This window comes from Manacus vitellinus, unplaced genomic scaffold (genome assembly GCF_001715985.3).
Source record: "Manacus vitellinus isolate BGI_N305 unplaced genomic scaffold, ASM171598v3 scaffold_4_pilon, whole genome shotgun sequence".
Lineage (NCBI taxonomy): Eukaryota > Metazoa > Chordata > Aves > Passeriformes > Pipridae > Manacus > Manacus vitellinus.
In genome coordinates, this window is record NW_021940604.1 from 4,645,788 (window position 1) to 4,667,949 (window position 22,162).

Genomic DNA, 22,162 nt, shown 5'->3' on the forward strand with positions numbered 1-22,162 from the left:
CATGTAAGTTGTTGGGCAAATATTATCAAAAATACAATACAAGTTTGCTGGTACCTAGTTTCTAAAAAGTTATACTGGTGGAAATGAGGCAGAACAGTTACATTAGACACAGTCTAAGTTAGATGCAGGGGACAAAGTACTCCCTGCCTTCAGAAGAATGCTGTTAAGTCAGCAGAGAACATTTCTGTCAACAGCTTGTAATGGGCATGGAAATAATGTGTGTGTGTTAAAGAGAAACACCTCAGAAAATCTGAGGATAAGAACTTGAAGTGTTATTATGCTGCATTTGTAATGCTTGATATTATCAGCTCTGCCCTTGTGTCCCTCTGTCTGATTTAGAAAAAGGTTGGTTCAGAATAGTTATTATTACAGTGTTTGTTGGTAAGCTGATTCAGCATCTACCAAGGTAATTGCAATTTATTTGTTGTTCAAATACCCATGATTAAACGGGGAGATTTTCACCTGAATTGTTTTGTTTTCCTTAAGAACTTTCTGAACCATAATTTAAATGGGTGTAGGCTGAAGGTACTGATTAAAATTGTTTCTTGTTTGGTTTTATTTTAAGTAGAAAGAAAATTTTCTGATAGTATAACAATCCCAGCACAATTTTGAAGAAGAATGTCTCTCTGTCATGTATAGAACAGATGCAGGATTGTTCTTCTTTTCCATCTCTTGCTCCCCTGTTCCTCCTACAAATAAAGTTTTAACTAAAGTACTTTCTGTTCTCTTCTTCCATATTGTGTTCGGCTTAAGATCACCTCTCTCCCTGGTTTCAGTCCCAAGTCCTGTCAAGCTGTAACTGCAAATACATTCAAGCCCTGTAAAATGAGCCCAAGTAAATACTAGTATAGGTGAGAACAGTCTCACACTGCTCCTTTGTACTTAACCTTTCTCTATTTCTACACTAAATCCTACTGTACCATGCAGAGTTTGAGGAATCTATATAGCCTTTTATTGAGAATTAGACCAGATAAGCCAAAGTTAAAAAACTCACCCAGATTGCTTTCTTGGGCCACCTACATAGATAAATAAATGACACAGCATCTATTTCTTTTCAAGAATGCGAAAAGGAAGCAGCACCTGCCTGTTCCATGCAGACAGTGTAATTTTTTTTCTGTCTGTGAAGGTAGCATTCAGCTAATTTTTGTTCACTTGTATCATTGGGCTGATGGCAAAATTTGATTAGATAAAGCAGAGTAAAGAATGTGACTACAGGGGATCAGGGTAAATTTCTAATACAAGACTGATTTTTCACTAACATCATGTTCTGACCTTAGCAGGTTAAAAATTATGAGCTTTCTCTGTATCTTCTTCTTCTGCATTTCCTGAAATTTTGACAGCTTCTTTGGCACACTTTTTTCTGGTAATATAGCATTGGTTATATGGTATGGAGAGGTGAACCTCGATCTGGTCAGCAAATCTCCAAAACATTTTGTATTATAGTGTACTGAGCTTGAATAGCCCAAGCTTACTGCTCCTGAAAGTAGCACATTCTGTTATTTAGGGGCATCCTTCAACTCTGGACAACCCCATGACCTCTATCTCTGCCTTTCTAATATAACTTAGCCAGAATTCAGGTGAGCTTTGTACTATACAAAGCCTGACAAAGAAAGATAAATAGAAAAACAAGAACTTAGGAAACAAAGGTTGTTTTCTTTTCCACTTAAGCAATTTATTTTGTTGCCTCTTTTCTGTTTCTACAGCCTTGTCTGTGGATTTCTTTCATTAAGCCTGTCTAAATGACAAAAACATTGTTTCCCAGGAAAAGGAGAAAATAGAAGAGCTAATGGGAAAAAAGAGATGCAGTTTGAAGCAGTAAAAAAAGATCAAGAGTTAATCTAAATCTTACTTATTGGGTTTTTTACATCCCGTTTAGTCTAACTTTTCTCCCTTTTGATAGGTGGTTTATACTTGAACAAAGCTAACTGCTTTTAGGAATGATTCTCTTCAACTTGGTCAACACCAAGACTGGCCAGAGAGATGCCCATAAGGCAATGTTTTATCCTCTGGTGCCTGGAATCAGAGCATTTCCACAGAATTTGCAGTTCAGAAAATCACAGAGTAGCTGAGGTGAGAAGGCCTTTCAGGAGATCCCCTAATCTAACCCCTCTGCACAAAGTAGAGTCACCTACATAAGTTTGCACAAAATCTGCATCCAGTCAGATTTTTAGTATCTCCAAGGTCTGAGACTCCACAACCTCTCTTGGTAACCCGTGATTTTGTTTCACTACCCATATAGTAGGAAAGTGATTTCTTACATTTAACTGAAAGCATTTAATGAAATATATGTTCAGAGAAAATTTGCTTCGTCAAGGCAGGTTGAAGTTCACTAGACTAATAAACTAAAAATTATATTCTTACATGAAGTTAGTTACCTGACATGGAAGAACTTACATCAACTTAGTTACCTTGGCATTTTTTTATACCAATGTTCATTTTAGCTCAGAAAACCCAACAAGTACAACTTCTTATGCCTCAGGAAACTTTGACTCATCTTTTTCTCCTGGAATTTCTCAGTAAAACAGAACACCAGCATATTAGATTGATGAAAAGAGATAGCTGAAAAACCAAAGTGGTGGGGTTTTCAATTTCTTTACAGGCTTTTAAAGAAACCAAAGTTCATCCTGAGAGGGACAATTAAAATTAATAAAGGGACTCTCAAGTGGACTTAGCATAAACACAGCACACAGTAAACCAGTAATATTTATGCTGACTATATAATCTTGTACTCAAGACAAGAAAACAGTTTCCCCAGAAGAGAAAACACATATGAAATTAATGAATGTGAAAAGGGCAAAAACGCAACAGGGTGCAAGAAGAAAATAGTGTCTGTAGAATTGTTAGGCTCTGTGGTCAGGGAAACAGCAGACAGAGAATAGTGGTTACCATGGTATTTCAGTGCTAATTTAGTGCATATAAATTTTTGGTAGCATAGTTGGTATATCGGTCACAGACTGAAATGACATTAGTAAATGAAAGGCAACTATGGCACATGATGTAATTTGCTTTGTAAAGATCCAGTGTTTAAAGATTCAGATGTGGATACTTTTGTTATTGTAGGGACATGCTAAAGTTTTTTCTCTGGTAAATATACCAGGATTAGTCTAGCAGTTGAAGAGAGAGGGATGTGAATTAGAAGAGCAGCCACACTGATCTGTCCATTATCGTACACAAAAGGTTGATGTCGTGTCCCTGGACCTTCAAGTTTTCAAGGTATCTGTTAACTGTTTCCCCAGTTACTGAGTTTCCACTTTGAAATACATCTTTTATCTCTTCATCAGTTCAAGTATTTGGTTGAAGTGAAAGAATAGATTAGAATGGTTCAATTTTAGTGTATCCTATAGGGCCAAGGAGAGCTGGTGAGTCTATAATAATTCTCAGTAGGGCATTTACAATTACAAGACCAACAAGAGATGCAGGATCTTTTACTTTATTATGCTTCATTCCACTACTTTTTTCCTTTTTTTTTCTTTAATAAAAGCAAACCTTGTTCAAACAATACAGGTTATTGATTATATGAGCTTTTGGACAAAATTCAAGTTCAGAATGATAATATAAAACTGAAGAGAATGTCATTATTTAGATCTTGAACAGGTTAATCTACAGGACTTAGGACAAGTAATAGAGTCATATATGAAGAAAGAACACACCGAAAGGACTGAATATGAAAGCAGGAAACAAGACTGAAAAGGTAGCATCATCTTTCGTCTTCTTGATTGCAGTGGGTTGATTTTCTAAATTATCATATCAACATGTTCCACAACCATAAAATGGCACCTCAACAGTCACAAGTAACTCTGCACTAGAGGCAGTGAGATACAAAACAATTGTGAACATGTGATGGTGGCCTAAATGATGCTCTCAGACTGCAGGTTGGCAGGCAAAAGATTTTATTATAAACAAACTTGTTCTTTTTATCTGCTTTTCCTCTGTCCACGCGCTAATATAATATATGTCATTGGTTAAGTAGTGTTGTTCATGCATCTGTATCTCATGGCTAATTGGTCTCTACCAATTAGTCTCTAATTGGCTAATTGGTCTCTACCAATCTGTGCTCATGCCCCATCCTGTCTCCTGACAGATAATCGGCATCTCTTCTCATGTCCAAACACATTCCTCTATCTGCAGCTGTTTTTCTTCTCTTTCTCACACTTTCTTCCTTAATGATGTTTTACTTGTTCCTTTGCCAGGCCACAGCTGTAGCTCAAGGTCAAAGCTGCCTTACTACAAACATGTGACTGCACTGGCGTATATTAAAGCACACAAATCAAAATTTAAAATGATTTTATATGTCAGTAGAAAGACATATGAAACCTGATCTGATGCAGATTCCTTGTTGTGGACAGATGTTACCCAACATTTTAAAAAGCCTGATCTTATGAACTGATCTGCTGGCGCTTGAGTGACTTTGAACCAGCACCAGCTGTTGTAATTGCAACATATTTGATACGACAGAAAGAGTCCCAGAGACTGCTTTGTTGCACTGCCAAACTGTGTCATCTTTACTGAATGTCAAATGAGCAAATATTCTATAGTTTTATCTCTTAGAACTGCTTGAAACCATGTCTTAACACCACTTCAGCACAATATATAACCTGCACTCATTTTTGCACATTGGTTCTGAATCATTCTATGAACATTTTAGTTTAGACATAGTTTTATTTTGGCTGGTTAACCATTCCTCCTCATGCAGACAGATTTACTATTAATTCAATTATATTGCATTTGGAACAGAGAAGGGGGACCAAACAAAAGCACTTAAAAGTGATATGAGTCTGTGCAATTTAGTGTTCTAATAATGAAAGACTATAGGCTCTCTGTTTTTTTTTAATTGAACTCTTTTTCGATGCATCAGTATTAAAATACTGCAAAGAGGTTGATCTTCTTCATGCTATATACTATCTCCTATAATTTGAAGATTTAAAAAATTCCTTAGACAATAGTCAGAACCATATATTAAACACAAAGGGAAAGATATTAAGATAGCTGAAGGATAGCTGAATTGCTATCCTTCTGAGATCTCCATTCAAGTCCAACTTAGAAACTCTAAAGTCATAGAAATCTTAAATGACAGCAAGATAATGGTCTTTGATATTTGTTACTTATTAATCTTAAATTCAATGATAGCAAAATAATGCTATTTGGGATTTATATGCTTAATTATATAAGCAGTTCTTCAAAGCCCTAAACCCATATTTTTCATTCTTTGAGTTTAGTGGTGGTGTGTAATATATAAGAACTCCATTATTTTCCTAAAATACTTTTGGATTATCTTACCAGTCTTTTATTTTCCCCTAAAAAGCATTTTGATTATACATATGGACAGCTGCCATTGTAGCTTCCACTTTCCAAGTAAGGCTAATTCTACTTTTGGCAGTGGCTCTTCACAGTAAATAGTCTGGAAGGTAATAAAGGAGAGAAAGTGTATTTCCAGACACAGGTCTTTCCTAGACAATACAGTATAACATAGGAATAGAAAGGCATGGAGTCTGTAAACTTTCAGTTCCGATCTTCTTGAGTATCATACTTGCTTAATTTTTATTCTGAGTATTCACCTGAATCAATAACATAAATATTATTGATTAGGAGGTAAATTCATTTAATAAATATTTTGAAAATCTGACGTAACTTTGATCTCAAGGGCTTTAATTAAAATTTTTTAGGGGTTGTCTTCCCCAGCCTGACCTACCTCTGATCTGCATTTTCTAATCTCTTGCCTTTATTATTCCATTGGTGCATTTTGTAGCTTCTACCTTCCTTTGGCATTTTCTGTAAGAAGGAATGTAGGCTGCTTGTCATCAGTTCTGCAGTATGCCAACCAGAAAATGTCCTCCAACCTACTCCAAATCCTTTGACAGATACTTAATTCTGGGACTGAGAACCCAAAGACCAAAGAAATTATATCTTCTGTTTCATTTCTGATTTACTACAGCCTACTCTATCTAATGGTTGTAGCTCCTACAGCATTAAAACAGGGTGAACAGTCAATGTTTAAATAACATATCACTCACCTCTTAATCACAGGACATGCTCAGACCATCACAAGGCCCTAACTTACCATACAATCATCCCTGCCTTGGATCATGATGACTGAAGAATTACTGCACATCCTTAGTATGCTACAAAATCCAGATATTATGTACTCATATGAAATGACTACAGAAAACCCTTTAGTTCAGCAGATGTCCTCTGAACGTCCAGATAGGATTAGTTGTTGTCTAATCAAAGTCTTATAATCATGAAGATGATGTGATGATGTTTATTCTGTGTGAATAATATAACAGTAAATTGTTCTGAGACATTTTCAGGTTTTATTTTAGGAAAGGAAAATTTACTTAGCTGAACTTGACAATGAATGATTTCTTTACCACTAAAATGAGACTAATTGAATTCCAAGTAAATGAAAGATAAGGATGAGAGCAGACAACAAAGATGGACAGTGCATAAGTTAATTACTTATAAGGTAATAGCAATTGTATTGACATTCTGAGGGTGACAGTGCAGTATGTACAGCAAAAACTATTTGGGCTAAATTTATTTTTTAGTCTTTTCTGGAGCTTATCTGTACAGCACAGCTTACAGCATAGACACAGAAAATATTAGCCCATGTCTGTTAGATTAATTTTATCTGTTTTAAATAGGGAATAAACCCCAAGCAATTCAGCTGCATTACCAAAAGTAAACCATCCTAACGTTTGTGATGTTTCAGGCTATTTGAAGGTGTTTGATGGATCCCCAGTGAGATTCTGTGTTTTTTCAGCACTAATTCAGCAGAAAACCTTTATGAAGGTCTGTAATAGATTTTCTCTTTAAAAAAATTCAGTGTCACCTTGAAAGTAAATAGCAACAAAGAAAGCAAACACAGGAAGGTTTTAAGAAATGTTTGTAAAATTAAACCAAGAAAGCAGTAACACTACTTTTAAATTAAAGAGGAAATCCAATCAAAGAGTACTAACTTTGACCAAAATTATTAAAATTAGTGATTCTTGGAGGTTATGAGATGTTGAGTAAACTGCTGTGCTTCTTCAAATTCATTGCAGTAACAAAGGATACAAAAACTAACCCAACATATCGCTATTTGCGCATGATATAAGCATGTCACCTATTAACTTATGTTTTAGGAGACAGGAACACTTGACTGTTTACTTATATAATACAGAATTTTAGAATTAGTAAAGTTGTAGTAGTATTAATAGAATAATTCAACAGTTTTTCACACCAGTTAAATGAGAAAACATATAAAAAAATTATCCTTTATCATGTTGGTACAATCATCACTAATATTATTATCACTACTCCCATTAATATTATTATGTAGTTTTCCTTCATTATTCCTTTTTTAATTTTGATTGTTTCTTGACTGATTTTCTTAAAAATCAAATTCAATTGATGCCTAAAATATTGCTAAGAAAAAACTCCAAAGCAGTTAATTGAGGGTGAGATAAGGAAAGGGTTTAATTTGTGCCTATGCATAGATGTTACAGGACGTGTGCTCAGGCTGTGCTTGAGATGTTATATTTTATAATACTGCTTGACCAGTCCAAGTTTTGTCCATCCCGTAGCTTTTGCCCTGGTCCACCCCCGGCCCACCCCCTGGGAATTGGGTCTGGGGGCTTTTGGAACCACCTCTTCATCATCTTCATCATCTTCAGAGTACAGAGGGTACACGGTCACCCAGTTCTTGACTGTGTTCTGTTGTTCAGGCCAGGATATGAGTGTTCTCTAAACAGCCTAGGCCTTGCCTTGAAAAAAGACAAAACATTTTCTACTGAATTCAGGGGTAGAATTGATATGGGGAGCATGGAATGGGGTAAGAGGGTTGAGGAATGTGTAAACTAAAGGGTGCTAAAGGGTGAGGAATAAGGACTGCTGCTTCTAAAATCTACTTCTACTTCTTATAAAACTTAGAAAATTGGGAAAATAAGAAAAAAACAGGTGGACCTTATGGCATCAAATGATAGAGCAGACTAATTATCCACCTACTGTAATACCAAAATAATTTTAAATTGAAGTATTAAACCCCTGAAAGATAAGTATTAAACACAGAATTATATTTGCTGTTGATATAAAATATAATTCTGAATCTTTCTGTATTCTCTGGTCTCAGGGTCTTTTTCACTGTTTAAGTAGAATAATTAATTCTGAGATTCATGTCTCTAATGAATAGATGAAAATGCTGTTATTAGAACATGTTATGTACTGTATGCTGAAAAGACTCTAATTTGTCTTGATATGAATTATTCCTTTCATAATTTATGTCTTAAAGATCAGATATTGCTTTGAACTGACCTACATAGCATTAAGTAAATGTCAATGCTGGGCAAAAGCCTTCCAGTGTTGGTGACCTGAACAGAGATGTTGTGCCAACAGTACATCAGGTTTAACAAAGAGATATTCAGTGATTGCATGCAGATAATTTTATTAGCATTATTTTTCATCAACATTAATTGCTCTCAGTTTGCTTTATAATATCCTGCAAAAACTATGTGGAATATCCTATGGAAAACACCATGTGCTCAATATACAGCACCTGCTTTAAACAAAAGAAATTCTTCTCATGATAAATTCTGTTTTTATTGACACCTATGAAGGGTGATTGAATTGTTATTCCTCTCTGTTGAAGATACGGTTTCAGGAACACAAAAGTAATTTTCATCAGGAGGAGAAAGTATTCTTAAATATAGGATGTAAATCCATATGTATGGCATGGTTTATAAGAAGACAAAATAAAGAGTTCTAGTCAACAATAAGAAAAAGTATTTATTACATTAACAGGAGAGTCACAGTAAGCCTGTGAAAGATGATATGCTATATTGAGGAAGAACATGCCATGTGGTAAAAACCAGGAGAAAGCTGTTGCCAGTGTAACCGATGGTCATAAATCCATTCTGACTGTAGGTGCCTGGGGTTCCCTATGTAGGTCAGCACAATTTAGACCTTCAGCACTTTATTTTTCTTAACAGACTCTGGTATAATAATTGAGTAACTCATTAAATACCACAGACTAAGCAAGATCAAGTTGCACTCATGCTCACAGAGAAGTCCTTAATGAAAAATTCTTAATGATATCATATGTTGTTGTAATAATTCAGCAACAGAGGCAATTTCCTGTGGTGTAGTTTTTAGAATTTGAATCATTATCTACTGCACACTTGCACTGTATCTACTCTTTCATTATTAGCCTTGATTTTTTCTTCTTCCAAACTCTTGCACATCTCTGGATGCTGCGGAGCAGTTTGGCGCGTCAGCCCCCGAGTACCTGCACAACCACCCTGTAAGGCAGGGCACAGGAGCACATCAGGGGAGCCTGTTCTGCCCTGCCCAGCCTCCAGCACAGTGAGGCTGCAGTGGGGCTGCTGAGACAGGAACCATGCCTAAAAGAGTTAACTGAGATATCTTGACCTGCTAAGAAACCCCAATACCTGTTTTGCTAGAAGAACATTTTAAGAGCACTGGTTAATATCATGTTCTGTTCTGCTCAGTGGACCAAAGGCCTTATTATAGAAAGAATAGGAGTAGTACACACAGAGTAATAAATTAGGTAAACTAGACGCTTGAATAAGACCTAGAAGGCCCAGAGCCAGGATTTTGCAAGCTTGAAGAATTCAGGTCACTTAATTGAAGAGGTCAAATTGAGGAAGACATCCATGGCAACCACCAGAGGGATGAAGGTTTGAGGAGAAGACCTCCACAATAGAAGATTGCGCATGTCTGGAAAGACTCCGCCCAGAGACTAGCCTGCTTATTAATATGTATGTTAAATGATGTAACCATGTATCCTAAGTGTATAAAATAGCTTGCTTTTGCACTTTCAAGTCGAGCAAGTTTGTCCAGCGCGAGCTGGCTTGCTCCTAACGTTGAATAAACCTTGCTGCTTAAAGATCCAAAAGTCTATGAGCAGTTCTTTATACTGGATTTTTTTTGGATTCACTACTAAAGGAACAGTTGCTTCTCTCTCTGACATGTCTCTCTGAAAAACTCTTTAGTGACTGGATTTTGACCATAATGACCGCTTTATCCTCAGGAAATTTCTTTAAAGGAAAATAGCAATCTTTGGCTCTGGACATGTGTCACCTTACATTTGTGAAGTGGTGTCCACGTGGAGAGCTTGTATGATGCTCTACAAAGACCAATGTAGGTACATTTTTTACCAGTTACAAAAGATTGTTTAAGTCATGGCTTTTTAGACTCCTTAAGAAAAATATGAACATACTTTTCTGTAGAGTCAGTTCTTTCAAATACTTCAAAGGACAAAACCTCCTGAAGGTGACCAATAGAAAGGAGAAAGAACCATCCAGCCTCTATTTCAGTGCTTGTTAAATTGTATACAGCACTTCCATATTTGCAATATTTCTGCCAAAGCATGAGCATCCTGGCATAGAATTGTTTCTTTCTCTTTCAATATGACCTTTTAATAGCCTGAAACTATGAATAACAAGTAGAACCATGTTTTCCTGTCACCTATTTTGTTTGTGTATACCAAAATGCAACTCCCTGTTTCACAAAAAGTGGCACAACAAGGTGTTCATTTTCCAGTGGCCAGAAGTAGAACAAGAATGACTTCATTTCTTTTACTTTTCCAAGTTCTTTCCTCTGTACTTTTTTTTTAAATATTATTCTTCAAATACAGTCCATCAATTTCTATCTGGTTCCAGAGATGGTAAATTTTGTCTCTTTGCACTCATTTCTGCAAGTACTTGTTTCCTATAGGTGCTGTTTTTTCACTTTGTTTATTTCTCATATTGGAGTTAATTACATTTAAACAAAGAGTAGTGCTCAGGTTGCCATTGGTAATCTTAATAACAATTAGCAATTACAATAGTATACTATATAATGATTGCTCATTGTTATTAAGATTACCAATGATTAAGGATTTTCCTATGGGGAAATTGGGTTGCCTTTGGTGTGACAGTAAGCCTACCTTCTGTGAAAGCAGCATTGATTAAGTGGCTCTTGTGATTCCTCACATTCTACCAAGAGGACATTCTGTGTACTTCAGTTACTTCACGTCTTTTGTTACTTCACGTCTTTCCTGAAAAGCTAATGCTTTTCAATGTAATATTACAGGGGAAATAATCCTTGGTATCATACTTTTAAACTGAGAAGAAAGTCTGGATATTTGCTGTGCAGAACCTGTAGGAAGTCCGGGACAAAATCAATACTTCGATCACTACTTCGCTTCTTGATCTGGGTCATTTTTACACCTATAGCTAATGACCTTTTGAAAAAAACTGTACAGTACCTAGTCTAGGTATAAATATGAAACTTTATTCTCCAGAGTTGTTAGTCTGATACTTCTTAATAACACATAAGTTCACTATGCATTAACTATGTAGGATGTTTGACATTTATAATTCTAGACTAGAAGACAGGCATTGGAGAGCTGAAGCACCAGCTCTGTCCTTACCTTACCCTGTGGCCTTAGGAAGCCTCTTCAACTTTTCAGTTTCTCCATCTGAAAAATAGAGATAACATTTTCCTATCTAGGTAGCAGGAGTCCTTTGAACTAATTCATGTCTTATCAATTTTATGCAAAAGCAGTAGGAGTCAGTCAGTTCTGCAAAAATGATTTAGCAAAATGGGTTTTGGTCTGTTGAGAGACCATTTAAAGACCATTGGGAATTAGTATTTTCAAGTCATGATCAGTTTGGAGGAATCTTCACCAGTCATGGAAGAATAAGCACCTTAGGTTTTTTGGTTTACAAAGGGAAACCCTGAAGAGATATATGATAACAGATTTACAGACCCATGAAAGTATTGTATAAGATGACAGTGGTACTGTAACTCACCATTTCTCACAGTTCTGGAACTTGGGGACGATTGGTAAAACTGATAGATAGTAATTCCAAAAGACATATAAGTATGGTTTTATACAGCAGGTCATGAATATCTGAAGCTTCCTGCCACAGGAGTTCATGGAAAGAGGAAGTATTTTGAGGTTCAAAAAGGAGCTGAGCAGATTTATGGAATTTAAGCAAAGGATCTAGTAGTTTAATAATTTGCTCTTCTGATCTTCTTTGCTTTTTGTTTTAATGAAGATGTGAACTGATATTTATGGAGAACTGTTGGACTTTTTTCTATAGAAAAATGAAAGGAAAATGTTTGAGAAGGTCTTGAGTTCAAAGCTTTAAAAACACTTGCCATGAAGAAATCTTGCTATCTTAATCATTACAGACTTATACAAGTTTCTTCATGCTTCCCATTTTCTTGGGAAATCCACTGGCAAAAATGTTTAAAAAGTTATATTATAGGCTTTTGACACATTTTTTGTCTAACAGTTTTATAAATTCTGACTTAATACATTTGTTTGAATAAAATAACCCTACCAAACTGAATCAAGCAGCTTTTAACTTATTCTCTGTATTAACCAGATTTAATTCAAAGGTTTTAAACTTCAGCAACTGCCAGTGCTTAGAGTTAAAATCTCTGCCTGCAAAGTTCAAAAAAAAGAAAGATATTTCCCCTCTCTCTGAAAGAAGAATTCTTCAATAAAGCAGAAAGGACTGGGAGTCTCTGAAAAAATAAAAATTCTCTTTTTTTGTAAGATGAACCTGAACTAAATTGTAGAGAATAAAACGTCAAAACATCTTTATATCTACAATCAAAATATGAAGTTGTTGAGCTTATATTTATACAAAGAATGTTTATGCAGTGCAAACCCCATGAAATTATCATTAGACAGTTAAAATACTTATTTCTGTTCTGTAATTTTTGAATGACTAAGGGGGATGGAGGTTTTATGAAGTGTTGATTTACTATTTGAGAAATGTCACTTTTTATAACAAAAGAAAAGCTGATTTTCTATTCATACCAACTATTTACATTTACTCAAGTAAAAGTACTTGAGGATTCATGACAGGTTTTTTTTCTTTTCTATACAAAGATTTTTTCAAAATAAAATGAAAGGCAACTTATACTTCCGCATCTCTATCAGTTCCTTCTTTCCAAAAAAAATGTCATCTGTTAGCACATTACTTTTAAAATACTTTTGTCCAAATCTCTTTATCAATTTGTGCTCCTCCTAGTTTTCAGACCACAGAAGTTCTTATGACCTTTTAGTGATATTTAATATTTTTCTCTAGCTAATCACGAAGGAGTTTCAATGCTGTCAAAAAAACCCAAAAAACAAACAAACCAAAACCCTATTTGCTTTTAATCTTTTTATTTTTTTCAGAGAAGATAAATGTCAAGCTTTGTTCTTTGAATACAGCTACTCCCTTATTACAGCTTAGAGTAGTGCAGATACATAACTGTCTGTCTCCAGACACCTTCACAAAAAGAGTTGTTAATCACAGAGCATTCTGCCATGCATAGATTTTCTTGAGTTGTGGTGAATATGGTAGTAACCTTCTCACAAGTTGGATATTCTGCATTTTTATTAACTAGGACATTGTCTTGTCAGGAAAACACTTCATCATGTGCTTACCGATAGACTTCTTTCAACTTTCTTTTAGCAGCACATTGAAAATATTGATCCTCCTTTATCTCTGGCCTATTTATAATCCATTCCATTTGCTATTCATCTTCTGCTCTCTGTTTTCTTTTATTTTCTACCTTATAATGCTGAATCTGCCTTGCCCATTCTCCCACTCCCCAGCTATGTCCCACTGGATTTTGAATATAACCAAATGTGAAGACCCAACAATATCTTTGGATAACCTTTGCTAGTGTTTGATCACCCTCAAAGTAAAAAGTATTTTCTTACACTTAATTGGAAATTTTTTCTATATTTCAGCTTGTGCCCATTGCCTCTTGTCCTGTCACCGGCCATCACTGAGAAGAATCATGAACATTTAATCAAATGTACATTAAGTAATTTTTCTGACAATACTAAACTGGGAGGAGCTGTGGACTCCCTTGAAGGTAGAGAGACCTTATGGAGATATCTGAATAAACTAGGGAGCTGGGCAATCACCAAGCGTATGAAATTTGACAAGATCAAATTCTGGATTCTCCCCCTGGAATGGGGCAATTCTGGTTATAGGTACGAATTGGTGGACAAGAAGCTGAAGAGCAGCCCCCTGGAAAGAGAAATGCAGGTCCAGTTCAGTGTCACATTGAACATGAGTCAACACTGTGCCTTGATATTCAAAAAGGCCAATCATGTCTTGAGGTGCATCAGGCACAGCATCACCATCTGGTTGAGGAAGGTGATTGTTTCACCTTGCTCTGCACTGTGCTGGTGCAGCCCTACCTTGAGTGCTGGGTGCAGTTTTGGGCACCTCAATACAAGAGGGATATCAAAATATTAGAACACGTCCAAAAGAGAAGGACCGAGATGGTTGAAGGTCTCAAGGACAAGAATTATGAGGAATGGCTGAGGTCACTTGGCTTGTTTAGCTTGGAGAAAAGAAGGCTGAGGTGTAACATCATCACAGCCTACAACTTTCTCAAGAGGGACAGCAGAGGAAGAGGGTGCTGATCTCCTCTCTCTGATGACCAGCAATAGGATACAAGGAAATGGAATAAAGCTACTTCAGGGGAAAAGGAAAAAGTTTTTCACTGAGGGGGCGGTTGGCCACTGGAACAGGATCTCCAGAGAAGTGGTCATAGTACCAAGCCTGTCAGAGTTCAAGGAGCATCTGGATAATGCTCATAGTCATATGGTTTAGTTTTAAGTAGTCATTGCAATAAGTGGGTAATTGGATTCAATCATCCTTATAGTCCCTTCCAACTTGAGATGTTCAATGATTCTGTTTCTCTCCTCTTTACTCCCCCCGATCAAATATTTATACACATTAATAAGATCACTCCTCTCCAGGCTGAAGAGTTCCAGCTTGTTCAGTCTCTCCTCTTAAGGCATATACTCCAGTTGCTTATTTTTCTTTGTAGCCTTTCAATGGACTCACTCCAACACATCCACTGCTGCCTTGAAATGAGGATCTCAGTGAGCTCAGCACTCTTCTGAAAAAATGAAAATTTTTTCAGGAACCCATTTCACTGATGTGTATCAGTGGAACTGGGTGAAGGGAAGGATTATCTCCCTTGACCTGTTGGCAGCACTTCTCCTGTTGCAGCCCAGCAGGTTGTTGTCATTGTTAGCCATGAGGGCACATTGCTGGCTTTGATTCTGCTTGGTGCCCACCAGCACCACCATAAACTTCTCTGCCAAACTGCTCTACAACCAGTCTCAGCCTGTACTGATAACTGGAGTTATTTGTCCCTAGGGCTAGAACTCAGCATTTCTACTTGCTGAAATTCATGAAACTTCTGTCAGTCCATTTCTCCATCTTTTCAAGGTCGTTCCCAATAGCTGCACAACAGTCTGGTTTAACAACTACTCCTCCTACTTTTGCAACATCACTTGCATGACTCAGGTCAAACAGCAAACAATTTTAATAATTGTTATATATATTTCTTATCTTATAAAAGACAAAAAACCCCAAAAATTGTTCTTGCATTTACCAGCAAGTGTTCATATATATAGATCAATTAGTTCTTGTATATGCCCAGGTTAACAAATGTAGCTAATCTAAGAAACAAAATGCCCAGTAACATTTAGTATGCAGACAAAATATAAATTCAATACCTGAAGATTGCATATTTTTGAATGCTACAATAAATTGTAATAAAGAGAATAAGATTATATGTATTTTTATTTTTGCCTGAAAATGCAGTCTCTAAATCATACTTTTTGTAATGTAAAATTGTATTTGTAAATGTGTAATACAACATGATTTATCTTCAGGCAAGACAGCTTACTTTGGAAGTCTTGATGTTTTCATTGGCAAAAGACATTTTAGAGAATGCAGGTGTTTTATATTAAAAGCAGAGTAGCTGAAACCAGCTGTTGATCAACAGCAATAAAATTTTGATATGCAGGTAAGCTATCAAAATATAATTATCAGAGTTTTAGTACCAGTTTGACAATACTAATCTAGTACATACATATGCAAAGTATTTGTTTCGTCCCTGAACTTGGCAGAGAAATGCAGTGAGGAAGGTTTTGTTTTCACACCCCCTGTGATGGTGTGTATCCCCCCCGCCCCTTTTCTGCTTAGGCAGTAGGCACCAGTGATTCCTCCATCTGGCTTCAACTGGTCTCTGGGAAGACAGATAACACACAATAGCTAAGGGCGATACATCTTGCTGAGTTCTAGTTGAGCATGCGCCAACCAAAATACGGCTGGTATGCAAATGTGACTAGAAGTCAATCACATTAGTCCATAAATTATGGACACCCTAGGATCCATTGAGTTATCCTTCACAGCAGCATGCTGCATGCCAGAATCTCTTGATTATATTAAATATTGTATGAACAATATTTACAATATGAAGAACAGCTATGTTATCTTTAGGAGTTTAAGGAAATTAAAAAGCTCTAGATTTCTAGAAATTATTTTATGCTGGTTTTGACTGTCTATAAAAATTCTTCCAAGTGTTTATCACGTTTAACTATATAGAATTGCTTAATTAGTTGAATAGAAAATAATGAAAGTTAGACTTTCCCATTTACCACTGTTTTATTTGCAGAATGAATCATACAAATATTTACACAACTGGAAAATCTTCTTTCAGTGATTTGCATTTAGCTTATTACCAAAGTACTAAAAAGCAATTAAAAGTTTTGGAGAGTAATTTGTCAGAGTCTCTTTTCAAATACAGATTGTCACAATAATTGCTTATGTCATATGTCACTTTCACTAGAGATGCCAGGAGTGGATGGAAAAAATTTTTTATATGCTTTATGGAAGTGAATTTAATTTGATGCCAAAACTGAGCATGAAACTCCCCTTTCCCAATAACATGGATCTTTTAAGCTAGTTGTGTAGACTGTTTAGTCTTCATTTCAGCAACTGCACATATTGGTTTCTTTCCACACCAGAGCTTTTTTTCCTCCCAGTCAGATAAAATATCTTTTAAACTGAAATTATGTGCTGCCATTTCAGCTTTGGGGCTAATGAACAAAACTGAACTCCTTGCACTGAAGTCTTGACAGTTCAAGGAGGTCTGAATGTTTGCAATTTAGGTACCATGTACTCAGCTGATCAACTTTTCAGTAAGTATACCTCTTTCATAACTGTGAGATCACCAGTGTTCTCCATTAATGTGAGACTTGCCAAAAGCTTAGCTAAATATACTGACTAAATCTCATTTTGTGTATGTGAAAATAGTTTTCTTCAATCAGTTACTTTGTTTTCACATTAAAGCTTGAAGACTTTGTTTCAGCTAGCCTAATGACCCTTTCTCAACCTGTCATAATGGGATTTCTACATTGCTTCAACTTGCTATTCTTGTTTTTATACAGCAATCTTAAGTATTTCTTTTTTATGGAAATTGAACTGGCCAGAGTTACTCGTGTGAGGCCAGAGTTATTCATGTGATCTAAGTCTTTTAATCCCAGATGTTTTGTACATCCTCTACATGTTCAGGACCATTGCATCACACATCAACTAATTAGTTCTGCATCTGCCTGTGTTTACAAGATTTTTCAAAAGTAATTTCCTAAAATTTGCTGAAAGGTATTTTAACGGATGTGTGGGATGGAAAGAAAATTCACTCTTCCTCAATTCTTTTTTTTTTTTTTTGTTTCTGTGTTTTTAAATTAAAAATAAACACAAAATAATTCCCCTTAAGGTTTCACAATCAAATTTAATTGAATTATTCTATGCTGATATAATGATTTAATCATCTAAACATAGTAATTTAATTAAAAATATGAGATTAACATGAACTTTCCACTGATCATTTTTTTTTGGTTCTTAATATGATGCAGTACATTTTCTCATTGTATTTGTTTTTCTTCTTGTCTCATTACTTTCTTAAATTGACTAAGATGGTTGACAGGCTTATTCTGTCAGATTAAAAAATTTGGCATTAACTGAAATAAAAAAGAAAAAAACAACAGTATAAGTTAAGAAGTTTTCAAGCCACTAGTGGTTCTTTTTGTTTAATAGGCAAACTCTTCATATATTTCATTAGTTGAGGATTGGGTAAAAATAAATTAATAGGAAAACATAGAGAGAGAAACTGCTATAATGAATCTTCAACGTTTTAGTAGAGTTTTACTGAGCTTGTATATCTGGGAAATATACATGTATTAACCTCTATGGGCTGTGCTGTACTGCAGAACAGAATAAGTGCAGATTTAAGTTTCTATATTAAAGAATCTGGGACCAGATCTGACACCAAAGCTGTATACACATTTTTAGAATCTCCATACTGTTCTACTGGCTTCCCTTTTCTCCTTTCGTATAGATGCTAAACTTTATCTTTGACTTTAATTTATTGTGAACACTTCTGTCTTGCAGAAGTCTTCTCTTTTATCTAGTAGTGATTTATTTGCAAGAATCTATTTTGTAAGTGGTAAACACCATATGATGATATATATTCTAAAGACAGTGCATACCCTCATGTGGCTCAGATGAGCTAATATCAATTGTTTTCTTCATATGTTTTCCTGGATGGGCAGCAGATGCACGTGCTTCTGAGTATCTTGTGGATTAAGAGCCTACACTTCTAATGGGTGCCTTTCTGTTTTGTTTTGGAATTACAAGAAACCCGTTTAAAGATAGAGTATTAAGGACTGAATGTAATTTTGAAATGGACTTTGCATGTATGTGTATGTAATAATAGAAAGTATGATTAATTGCTTATCTATGCATTTGATATTTGAGCATAACTTGGCTAGAAGAAACTGAAAACATTTTATTGGATGTAGCAGTTATTCTGAAGTGAAAAAGATATTTCTGTGAGAAACTAAACCCATTGGCAAGACAGTGCAATAGTTTTCAAGGCAGGACAGAAGCATTTTATGGAATTTAACGGGTTTCTCTAGTTCAAGTATTAGGGTCTACAGCTCAGTGCAAAATTGCTCCAAAGTAGAATTTGTGTGATGCTTATAAGTGAAGTCATCTAAATGATAGTAGGAAAATAGAAGAGTATAACTTTGCTTCATCAGTGTCTCAACATATTATACTGTTGAAGGTGCTCTAAATTAAATAACTCATTTGACTAGATGGTGATAAATAGTACACTGGTTGCTGTCACAGCAACATTTTGCTAAATGATCCTTTTCCTACTCCCAGGTGCTCTGTTGTCGCTAAAACATCGTTTGTCACAGGAGAACATCTGCCATCTATATTAACATTTAAAAAAACCAGAAAACCAAAAACCACAGAATCAAATGACCAAAAACAACAAAAAAAGAAACACACAAAAATCCCAGGACTTTATAGGGCTCTTCACATTCCAAGAAAGCCAGATCTGTGGGCTTCACATTTGAGATTGATGCAAAAGACATTAAATGAGGAGTAAACACTGCATGTGCACCAACATGTAAAACCTACGGTAGTACAACCAGAAGTAACTGCACTAGTTTCCAAGCATAATGGAAAAACATTACTATCTCTAGGTAATGAATAATATGCCTCTGATATGTGAATTTCATAATCTTAATATCAGCAGTGGTAACTTTCAATGTCTGCTACAAAACAACTATACTGTCAGCTTCAAGTTTTGCAACAATATACTTTCTGAGATGAAAAATATTTGCTAAGGGATCACCTCTGAAATGTCCATAAGGTGATGCTGATGACTATTATATTACTGGCAGCAATTTAGTGCTGACAATTAAAAAGGAACTGTGATCATGTGGTTAGACTAAACTTAATTCCAAATTTTAGATCTGAACAGAAGACAGAGTTTTTTAATTATATAGCTTCCCAGGTGTCACAAGAGCTGTCTGTCTTTACTGCAGGTGTTCAGGACACTTCTTTACAGAGGAATTACACTGAAATAATCTGATCTAGCCTAGTCTAGACTGGTCTTCTAGACAGTGTTTGTGACAGCCCCATCATCTAATTATACATCTCCCTGATGGACTCTGCATATAGCTTTTATTATATTTAATGGAATAAGGATTATCTCCTCTTCTAGCTCTTTTCTTCAAAGGAGTTTTTAAAAACAGTTTTTTCCTCATCTTTCTCTCAAATTCAGAATCCAAGAACTGTTTTGTATCACAGTAAGACACTTCATTGATGTGCTGAATGTGCCCTGACACATGAAAAAAACCAGAAAAAGTAATAGGAAATAGGTATTTAAATGAATGATTGTTTGTTTATTTTTCTTATCTACTTTAAAAGTAGCTGGAAAAATAGTGCATTTCTGTGACTTCAAAGATATTAGGAAGCAAGTCTGAAATGGTTTCACGCCTTTTCGAGTTTAGTTGATTATATCTTAGAAAACTAACATTTTTCACTTTCTCATAATATTGACTCTAATGCAGCAACAACAGAAACAACAATGTTTAATAAACTATGAATTATCAGAATTATGAATTAGTCTACACTTTGCTCCAGTTTGCATATTAGGGACTTCAGACTGTGAGTGATTAAATGGCTTTACACTGTTCTGCTTTATACTTGGTCATTAGCTTATGTTCCTATGCCTTATTTACTACAGCAATTTCAAACTCTCTTTTTGTTCATATTTTCTTTCTCTCTCCATCTATATTTTTGCAATATATAAAACCACTCCACTGCAAACATCTAAGTATGAAACATCAAATTCTTAGAGAATCACAGACATGGATTTAAGATGAGTTGCTCAAAACTATTCTGGTCCCAAAATCTGCAACTGTGCTATGGTTATACAGCTATACAAGCTATATAATCTAGGGCAGTATTGAATTATTTCATCCTGAGATCACTCTTCATCTTCCTAAAAAAATTCTTTCCTTTCCTAAATAATTCTCTGCTATCAGTATCATTGTAGGTGAGGATGTCACAGCAACAGCTTTCCTGTAGATAAGGCAGCTCATCTGCAGGTGTGCTCTGCCACATGCCTGTGGGAAGTCAGCTTATCAACCTGTTGGTACTGAACTGCTTATCTGAGATGTGCACAAAGGCTTAAACTACACATTTTACAGGCATCACTTGTCATTTGACATCTTACATTTCACAATCTTAATTCTCTTTCAAACAGCTACTTGTTTGAAATTTAGTGTAATATTTTAGTGTGATACAACATATTTGATACAACAACATTTGGTTATTCAGCTTAATGACATTATACTCCTTTCTGCAAAGTCAGTTAACCAAAGCACCATTATTTTTATTAAGTCCCCAAATATAATTAATGCTCAAATTTGACAAGAAATATATATAGGTGGGTTGTTGTTTTTTTCTTTCTTTTTTTTTTTTTACAACTCAGGTACTGGTGAAATCACCTGAATCTATTTTATTACTGGATGTACTATGATCTTATTCCCTCTAAGTAGAAACAATCTCTGTTAAATCAATGTTACACCACAGCAAATCTCTGCATTTAAAGATTTGAAAAATATATAAGGAAATAATAACTCATATTCCTTGTACTTTACAGTTCTGAAAGCAAACCTTTCTCAAGAAGAGTGCTGCACTTATAGTGGTCCTATCCTTTATACATCATTTGGATTGAGTCTTTCTGTGCTCCAGACAACCTTCAGTTTTCAAAACACAAGACAAAGGAAAAGGTCTTTCTCAAGTTTCCAGTCGAGAATCTTATTTGGTAGTACAAATAAGTACTTTTGGCCTAGTAAATTGGAAAGCTTATCTATGAGGCTTCATTCAGCATTTGTTAGAAAGAATTTCTTGACTGAAGTGTCATGATGAAGTGCTAGGGCCTGAGATAGGCCAGAATTGACTTACAGATGAATCCTGTACTGTCCCTACTTGATATAGGAAAATGGGCAAACCTCATATATAACTTAGATTGCTTGCACTAAGTATGAACCTTATACATAGATTAGCTGAACTGCTTAGCATTATTATGTCAAACCATATATTTGAGACATCTTTTTCTAAATCTTGTCTGTTAAACTGGATGCTTAAGAAATTTTGGTATACTCGCGTGACTGCAAGATATTTTAGGGACCTTAGGAATCTCACCCAGGAACCTCCCCCAACCTAGACCTGAGCTCTGGCCAAGCCCTGGTCTCAGGTGGTCAAGAAGACTGTCACCAGATGTTTTGGCATGCAAGTCATTCTGACTTACCAATTTGGCCCTATAAAAGCTGGACCCCCTCACAGGAAAGATGGAGACCTCACCTGTGAGTGGATGCACTGCGTGGGATTTCCCAGTTACCGAGATTGGTTCTCCAACCCTTCTCTGTGACCTGGGCTCCCCAGCGAATGAAGCAGTCTGGGTGATGATAATGTATTAGCAGGGTAACTGGGGATGT

The 22,162-nt window shown here is 35.7% G+C and overlaps 1 long non-coding RNA gene across 2 annotated transcripts in view; it reads right to left on the minus strand.

Annotated features, from left to right (window-relative positions):
- The window catches only part of LOC108640692, a 74,116-nt gene that overhangs the window by 19,935 nt on the left and 32,019 nt on the right, over positions 1-22,162 (minus strand). For both annotated transcript variants that reach the window (XR_001921409.1, XR_001921408.1), the window contains exon 3: positions 11,408-11,455. This is a non-coding gene — a long non-coding RNA (uncharacterized LOC108640692). The remainder of the gene's footprint in view (positions 1-11,407; positions 11,456-22,162) is intronic.